Raw genomic sequence first — 9,878 nt, forward strand, 5'->3', positions numbered from 1 at the left:
AAACTGTCAGTAAAAAAAAAGTAGGAGTGTTTGCTGTGGGTCTCTGAGTCAAGAAAAAAAAGCTTGATGTTTTTAAGAATGATGAATAAATCCACGAAGCAGAGTGGCAACACCTCTAGGTGGCAGCAGAGACTGTTTGTCTTCTCAAGGGCTGTGATTACTATTCCCGGCACTAACCAGGGAGCATATCAGCTCAGGACATGCATGAATCGATTCATTCTAATGTATATGCGCCGTTGCAAGGAATGAAATATTTCCTTGTATCTGCCACTCGTCCTCGGCAGCCAGGGTGCGCAGCTGTTAGATGTGGCAGCGATGCTGCTGACATCACCTTGAAAAGCCTTGGCTCTCGGTGTCTCACATCTGCATGTGTAAGAGCAGCAAGTTTAGCGTCAACATCCAAAATGGCACAAGATAAACTCTTGCCTCACAGTCAAGATGGACGGAAGGAGGAAAGCACATCCTTCGGCTCAAATGGCTTTGTTTATATCACACATAGTGTAACACTGTGGCGTGTTTACAGCTCTTGGATAGGGTTTATGTTCTATTTGTTTTTATCACACAGGTTTGTGTTTGTTATACAAAAACTGTGCCAGTAATCACCTATAGCTGTCCATATCCCTTAAGAATACACCCATGCTTTTGATAATGTGTGTTAATTTATGTAACATGATATATTTGTATTGACGAGCCCCCATTCACTATGTACATTACACACACGCTGCCTATAGTCGACTGATTGAACTATCCTTTGGGTGTAATAGCAGGCGTGCTAAAATTAAAGGCATTATGCAAATTATACATACAAAGTGCTCAAAGCAATTCTCCATCTTCTTTATGCGCCCGGGCTCGATGAATCTGTGTGAGAGCACTTTCACCAATGATTGAACTCCTTATACAGCACCTGAACGTAAGCCAAGCTATACAGATTACCAATGTGACATACTGGAAGCAATATTATGTCATAGCAATTTATTAAACTGTCTCCAGGCTGACCACATGAGCGGCAAAGGAGAACTTGTGTCTCGTGCGTGCCTTACTGCCTCCAGTAAGGAGTGAATTTTCCTCCTGACTGGAAAAACATTGCTCAATTTCCTTTTTTGACTTGTCAATTTTGGGCAGTTATATAAACCCATCACAGCTGGCTGGTTGCTTGCACAATTGCCTGCTATTAATTGTGATGCATAATTGCATTACATAATGCGTTATGCTGCCTTTTAAAAAGACTCGAACAGCTGTGGCTATCGGCTGTCTCTGCTGTGCATAGAGTCAAGCTCTCTCCTTGAATACAGTCCCAGACAACAGTCTGATCGTAAATGGAAGCTGTCATAGGTCATTGTCAGTCTCAAACCATATCAATAGGTCTTTTGTAACTCCTACAGCACTTCAATATATTATGTCAATGAATTGTAAGATTTTGAGTCCGGGGAGATTTGATTCATTTACATTCTCTTATCAGACTGCCGCTAATTTAAACACAGCAGTCGTACAATGTCATCAGTGACAGACAGAGAAATAAATCTCTGTTATAGAAAGAGAGAGAGAGAGATGCACAAGAGGGACAGTGAGCGGCGATCGACTCTGCCTGTAGGTTCCCCCAGCAGATGGTAGTGCAGCATCATGGAGGAGCTGCTCTCAGAACAGCATGAAAGTGGCGTAGGGAGATGAGCAGTCTGCAAATGAATGCTAAAGATTCTGAGGCATGGACATTAATGGGATAATAGGATCATGTCTTACCCACACACTCTGCAAGATGGCATATTTGTACAAAAATAGACAGACTCACGAGTGACAGCAGCGTATCTTTCAGTATCTCCCATATGGTGTACCCAAGGGGAAGATTAACCCTTACATATTGTTCAGGTCATATTTGACATGTTTTGATATTTGACAGCAGCAAAAATATCTTAAATCTCTTCTTTTTTTTGACTTTTTCCCAAAGTCCCTCAAATTTCACAAAAATGAAAAGAATTAAAGATTGTATACTTTTGTCTAGATGCTATAGATTTTTGTACACCGAGGCTGTTCTAGACTGAATTTCATCATTTGCATCTTTTGATATGGATTTTAAATCCACCAGTTTGAAGTCAAATAAAGGAAAATGGTGGTTTTATGGGTTTGTGTGTATTTTTTTGTGAGACAGTGGTGGCAGAGGTCATGGGGAACCTTGACATAAGAAGTGTTTGTGTTCCCTCTGTGTTTGTCCAGGTTTTTGCAGAGAATGGCCTTTGTGGGGTCATGTGGTATCCCGAAAGAGACAGTAACACAGCTCAGGAGTGATCATTTATGGTGTACATGAGGAACAGAGGTCACACGGAGGTCAGTAGGTGACTCAACACAGACACAACATCTGTACCTGCAAGCACAAGCACCGACAATGTCGTTAAATAACCTAAAAATAAACAAATTTCATCCATCCATCCATCCATCCATCCATCCATCCATCCATCCATCCATCCATCCATCCATCCATCCATCCATCCATCCATCAAGGGAGACACTGAGTTGTTCCCAACCTAGCCAAGATATATAATGTCTCCAGCTTGCTCCATGTCTGCTCTGGTGTCTCCTGCCAGTAGGACATATTTGAAAACCTTAACCAAGGTGGGATCCAGTGTCCTGGTCAAAAGCCCGAACCACCTCAACCATCTCCTTATAATGTGCAGGAGTAGAGTCCCATCTCTGAGATCCTCCTGAATGTCCATATCTTGCTTGTATTAACTTGTATTCACAAAATATATGAAGAAGAGAAGATTACTGGGCATGGTTACCCTGGTCAGGGTAACCGGGGTGCTCAAGGGACAGCACCTGGTGGCCATGCTTTAGCCAGTGGAGCTTGACTGGGCCCAACCATAAAAGCTACAAGATGGACCAACACTCCCAGGAGGAGTTGTAGTGGTTCTGTGCTTTTGTGGATCAGGAAGCTGAAGCCCTGTCGATCTGACATGGAAAAAAACCCCCCAAACAAACCAAATCCATTTATTCTGATGTAACTGAGATTTATTTTAAGCTAATTGAGATTAAACTCACTGAGCGCTAACTGAGATCAAAAGAGGGGTTGTGCGGGTCATAAGATTATAAAACCACCTAAGCTGCCTTTTCAGTGAGTGAGAAAAATACATGCACGTCCCACACACGCATGCACTGTGAACACACAGCCTTGTTTGCAATAAACAGATTCTTATGTTTTGTGTTTTACATGTTAGATATGAGAAGGGTTTTTCTTAATCAGAGAGCTGTTGATAACAGCTGTAATGTTTACACATGGTTACATAATGAATGCTAGAAGTTCCAGAATGTGATTTTCATTTTCATGTAGTTAAATCAATGTGGCTGATATATTTTCATGTCTTAGACATAATGGGACATGATAGTGGGTGATAATAGATTTATTTGTGGCAAAAATTAATTTAGTGTCAACAGTATGTAAAGGTTAAAAGTGGAGCACAGGGCGTGTGTGTGTTGCTGCAGCTTTGTATCCGCTCACTTACGCAAATGAATCTCTGACTGAGTGCAAGAAAAATATTCAAACAGCAGATAAAATACTTGATTCGGCAGGAGCAGAAAGTAAACCCAAAACCAAACAAGGACCAGAGCAAATATCAAATATGCTCAGACGTGATGAGCCCCCCCCCCACCCCCCAAAACAAAAAAATCTCCATAATGGCTTCATTTGCATAACAAAGAGTTTTTTTTGTTGCAACTGCGACTTCTGTGTCATCAAACACTTTGCTTTGCTGGAGTATTGCTTGTGGTATTACAAGCATTATGTAGTCAAATATAAAGTAAGACTGAAGCGCATTACTATTTCCGAGTTGGCCTTTTCAAAATTGCCACACTGTAAGTGCATGCAGAAGTGAGATCAACCTGTCTGATTCATCTGAGATTCCGATTGTCTCTGCCCCTAAACACAAAGTGAAGTATTGTTTCTGCGCTGTATTGTATTCCATTTGGGAAATATCAAATAGGAGCAGATAGATTCACCCTCTCATAGGTGCTTGAAGAAAGTGTGGTGAAGGAAGTTTATCACACTGTAGCAGAAGCACAAAAAAGAAAGAAAGAAAGAAAAACTCGACTCAGAGCAAGGAGTGCTCGTACATGACAATGTGACATTTTCTGTGCTCCCCTCCACCCCCCCCACACACACACACACACACACACACACACACACACACACACACACACACACACACACACACACACGTAGGAAAATATTTAGTATACACATCCAGAAATGCATACACTATTATATATTGTACATATATTTATTAGTTTCAGGTTGGCCATTCTTGTATTTTGCTCGTTTGTGTTGTTGTGTTTGCACATCTCTGTTGCTTGTGGGGCTCGCACACAAGAATTTCACTCGCATGTGCTGTGCCAGTGTGCCTGCACATGTGATGTGACAATAAAAAGTGATTTGATTTGATTTGGAAATAAGATGTCAAGGTCTGTTGATGGAAGTTTTCATTAAGGTGAAACATACCTTGCCCTGTATGTTCTGACACAATACAGAAACATCAGCCTTTAAGTTCTGAGGCATAACTGTGTCCTTTGAAGTCATGCAAAGTGGCTCTCATCAGATGAGAGCTCTGCAGACGGAGCCATACAGCATATAAAAAAATGCTGTGATTGGAAACCTGGTAAGCTAATGAGTTTGCACTTCTATCTTCTCAATTTGTACAGGCTTTTGTGCCAAGGCCTTTGAGGCTTTTCTGTGCCAAGTCTTGTAATAGTGTTCTCATTGTTCGCCTGAGAATCTGACACTTTTTTCATGAAACTTAGGGGGAATCCATCTCTGAACTTTTTTTTTTCATTTCTTATGGGAAAGACAAGGAGACATTCTCTGTGAATTATGGATATTACTGCAGTGAAATTAAGATGACAAAGAAATGGCATGCAAAAAAAAGAATCTGTCTTAACGGCTCTAAAGAGTGGACACTTTGCAACTGCATCTGAGCTGCAATGCGGCATAACAAGTGACAAGTAGCTCTTGTTAAAGACTAATAAAACCATATAGACATTTCACCTTTGTTCTCACTTTATGTTAGCCAGAGAGCCTGAAAACATACAGTCTTATACACAATAATTACCTATAACTATTAGTTATTAGTTTTGCTCTAATATTGCGTATATCAATAACAAAATTATTGTCATAAAAGCTCTCCCTCGCTCCCTCCTCTCACGTTTTGGTCTCTTGGTGCCTTAGCAAACCACATAACTGCTGTATCTTCTAAATGAGCTACAAATTAGAAAGGGCTTTTACACTCGGGAGTTGTTCAAAGTCTACGGAGGGCAGTGACCACAGTGCTTATCTGGGCTTAAGATGGGGGCTGTTGAGATTTGCTGGGAGCGGAACTAGAGGCTGATTGAGTCTTCAGGCATGTCCAATCCTATCCATTCAACCATTAATGCCCAAGAGTAGACCGGAGGAAACATTACAGCCCTTAGATCCACTCTCAGGCAGATAGGCCAGGGTTCCTTCTCCTCCTCATGCTAACTGCTTCCTTTTCCCAGCTTTAGTAGTGAAAAAAACAGTGCAGAACATTTTTCATATCCTCTTTATACAGTAGATTCACCACAGGAATCTCCTGCACCCACAGAAATACAGATTTTTTTGATGAAATAAACAGCTGTTGGGGGGGGGGGGGGGTTAGATAAACACACAGTAGTTACTCAGCACTATGCACTTTGTTGTGAATGCAAATAAATGCTCATTCACAAATATAATATCCTACGGGTCAATCTACTGAAGAGTCATTTAAAGTCACTGAAAAATCATTTAAAGTCATTTTGGGGAGAACTTATAACAAATATGTCCTGTAAAATATTATGATTTCTTCTGCACAGATCAGGCACGCGATGGATTCATTCACACACAGAGACAAGCACACGCACGCACACACACATGGGTGGCGATTCTATGCAGCTCAAGGTTGTTGCGCTTATTGAATATATCAACTTAACCACTGATGTCATTGATCAAGAAGCCAATTCCAGTTCTATTATTGTGTTAGAGGGTAAAACAATTGCCAAACGACTTTGTAAGGTGCACTCACTTGGTAAACAGATCTCAGATCCATTAAAGCCTTGGAGATTATCAAGCCTTAGTCCAACAATTTGTGGGGACCGCTCTAAACACCTTAGTGCTGACCTTCCTCATCCAGTTGAAAGTCAGTGGGAAACGTGGCAAGGAGCCCGTCATAACCACAAGCACCTCCCTGCACTTTAATTACGCTGCATCTCGATGGATGGCCATTTCCTTGTCCTCTCGCCCCCCTTATATAACCATGTGTTCCTATCAATACCTCAGACCCACTTACCATATTTGCCATATAGGTTTAACAGCCCCCACGATACTGCTGGCCACAGTTAATCACAGTATACTTACTCCATGATAGATATGGCATAGCATGAACTCCATCACATTGATATTGCTGCCAGGACATTGTGTTACCTGCCTCTCTGTGACCTCTGAGTGAGGAACGAGGATCCTTTCCATGTGCTTAATCATAATGCACAGTGCCTACTGCATTGATAGGTTAATGTACCCGAGAGGATCAATGCAGTCTCGAGGACGTCTAGTACAACAGACATTCAAAGGTTTGGCAAAGGCTTAACAATGAGCGCAGTCTGGCTATGGATCTGAATACAACTTAATTAAATGGAGTTGTGTGCGGTCTCGTGACTGGTGTGACGAGCTACTGTAGATAATTGGCAAGCACAGCAATTCCAGAGAATGCAAATTTGACCGGAAGCTCATTAAAATCACATAAACATTTTCTACATGTTTGTTTTGGAAACTCATTCTTCAGATCAGCTTCAGTTCAATACTTTGAACCCCCCCTCCCCCAAAAAACTGGCACAGTAATGAATGTTTGTAACCTTCGGGGACCGAAATAAGGTTTAACTCAAAGCTGTCTTGATGTGGATTTCTATCAGTTATATAATGTCACAGTGATATTCAGGATCTTTGAAGATATCTGGCAAGGCTCGCAAGAGATCAACAGCTGAAGCGTGTTTGTACTTGTAATCTCCATAAAACTTTATGCAAATCTCTTTGGAGAAAAAAGAGGCCTCACATGGAAAACTCAGCAATAATTGAAAAACAAGTCAGAAACAATTTTTTATCCCTCTCTGTCAAGATAATTCTTTCAGTTTGGTATTTAAAGGAAGGTTATGTGGACAGGAAACATGAAAAAGTCTTTCTTTAGAATTTTTCTTTTTAAATTTTGTGAAATGCTACCTAGGTTACTGTATCTTTGTCCTCTGAAGGGGAAAAAAGCATCCGCATGCATACAGAGGAAAACATTTGCTCCCAATGAATAAATAATGAAAGGAAATGAGGCGCTTGCATTAATTTGCAAAGCATAAAATGAGAAAATATTTCACACAGTTTTTAAGCCAAGGTTTTTGGGTGGGATCATTATCCTCGCAGCGGGGTGTTACAATATGCAGCCAAAAATAGCAGCACTTTGGAAACTTTAAAAATGCAGCGTACTTTGACATTAAATGAAATGGAAAGCATTCTACAACCTTTTTATTTTAAAAGGAGCAGTGCTGAATCCAAATGTAAACTAAGACGAATAGCTGAGTGTGCTTTGAGTTGAAGGATGCAGAATCTAAAGTGCGAGTAAAAAGGTTTTTGGAAATGTGCACATTTTATTTTTTCATCTGTCCAGTCCAATATCCATTTTCTGAGTATTCATTCTCAAAAAATTTGAACTTCAAAGCTGTAACATCAAAACAACTTGCCTAATTTTGTGTAGGTGCCTCCTGTGTCACCAGAACTTGTCAGGGGGGCCTAGTAGCAGAGGGTTGGCAAGTGAATCTTATAGCTCGCAGGGTCAATGGAGTTTGTTCCTGCACATCTTTTTTGGCTGCACGACTGCATTGGAATCTAGGAGCGTTTGGAGGCACTGGGATCTTTGTTGTGTTCCTCGTGCCACAGTTCAACAGTATGTTGGAGTGTTCTCGGCCTACAGCAATGTTCTTGTGGGTGGCTCATGTCAGTGTAACATCCACATAAATGCCGGGACCTGAGGCTTTCCCAGCAGAACACTAAAACTGTAACGAGATGACAGACGCTCTGCACTTCACCTGTCGGTGGTTTTAATGTTGTGGCTGATGGATGTAGTGCTGTTTGCAAAATTTGCTAAAAATTCACTGAGCAGATCTGCTTAAGACAATAGTGAGTCATTTTACAGAATATCACTGAGCATCTGCACACCAATTGTCTCTTTTATCGTCTAGAGTCTGGCATGCCATAGCAGAGCTTTACGGTCCAAGAACAGGAAAGCTGTTGTCTTTTCTTGATGCAAACTTGAAAACAGAGAGACTTGTGTGCCAGTGACTGGTCAGAGAGAGACGCAAAAATTCATCTTTGGTGCACAAGCACTATTCTAACCCGCTGCAAAGACAGCAAATTATATCTTTTTGCCAAACAGCTCTGCTGGATAATAATTAAAATGTAGCTCTGGGCTTGTGTCTCAGCAGGGGTCCCTACCTATTGTGTGAGTGTAGAAATGCCCCCAGCAGACACAAGTTCAGCCACCTCCAATATTGGGTGATCTACAACCCGAACAATCAGCTCTTTCCTCTTTCTTTAGCTCTCAGAAGTGTGTTCCTTAGCACTGTCTGCTGAAGAAATCATGATATGGAGGTAAAGATTTCCCTGGCAAGGATTTGAGAAAGCAGAATAAATAACAAGAGTAATGATCTGTCCCACATGGAAAATTATTTGTGACTATGAAGTATTACATCACTTAACGGTGAGACTCGGGGAAAAAAGAGGAAGAAGAAAAAAAAACTTAATTAGCGCCTCCAGAGAGCAGAAACAGATCCAAGATTTCAAGGGTAACACTCAGCCAAAATCTCAGCCAATACATTATCTCTCACATTAGCTGGTACCCTGCTGCAGGAGAGCGCTCTTTTAGAGATATACAATATGGCAGGCCCTGACAAATAAATATGAGTCCTGGTCGTAAGCCTGAATATCTTCTGTGTTTAATTAACCAAGCTGTCATCAGGCTACTCATGCTCTACTTTTACCTGAGTCAGACTTGTATCATACCACCATTGCGTGTGGCTGCCTGCAGAATATATAACAGAACTCCAGAGAGAGACAGAGAGAGAGCGCCTTTGTTTTTCTTTTCTCTTATTTTTAAGGCAGAAAAAAAAAATACTACAACGTCTGCTGACCTTTTCGAAGAGGAACTAGATGTGTTTCACACTTGTTAAATACGGTTGAGCCACACAGCTCCTGGTTGGAGCCGAAGGTCTTAATTGGCATGTGATTGCCTGTCATGAGTCATCACGGGAAATGCTGGGTGTTTTTCAGTGTCACTGACTGTGTGCAAACACACGGATCCAACAGATGGCAACATTGTTCCTTCTTCACCAGAACAGGTTACTTGGCGATCTGCCAGTGAGGTAGGGGTGCATCGACGAACCCTCAAAAATAAAAACAGCCATCAAACGCAAGTGTGGGCGATGACGATGTGACCAATTGTTGCCATGGTGATCTGGTCTTTGAGATAACGTCTAATGGTAAGGGAAAAGGAGCGAGCTGTGTAGACGGCGGAGGAGAAAATGGGAATGAAAAAAGAAGGAGGAGATTAAGGAGCACTAATGTTGAGTGTGGGAAAAGTGAGAGGGGAGAAGTGACCTTATAATGTAAGGTCAGTTCAATGTCCCCCAGCCAATTCAGCGATGTAAATACCTTGCGGTTCATTTATTCAAGAACTGGTCTTCATCCTCAGAGACTATCATTTCTCATTTCGGACTTACTAGTGTTCCAAATGGATTTTAACTGTACCCGGTCACCACCGCCAAGGTTAATGTTAGCAAGGGTTTGTTTCTGTGAGCTCAGGAACACCAAA

The sequence above is a fragment of the Copadichromis virginalis genome, linkage group LG2, assembly GCF_057382275.1.
Source record: "Copadichromis virginalis isolate Kocher_CV1m ecotype Utaka linkage group LG2, C_Virginalis_male_GT1.1, whole genome shotgun sequence".
Taxonomy (NCBI): domain Eukaryota; kingdom Metazoa; phylum Chordata; class Actinopteri; order Cichliformes; family Cichlidae; genus Copadichromis; species Copadichromis virginalis.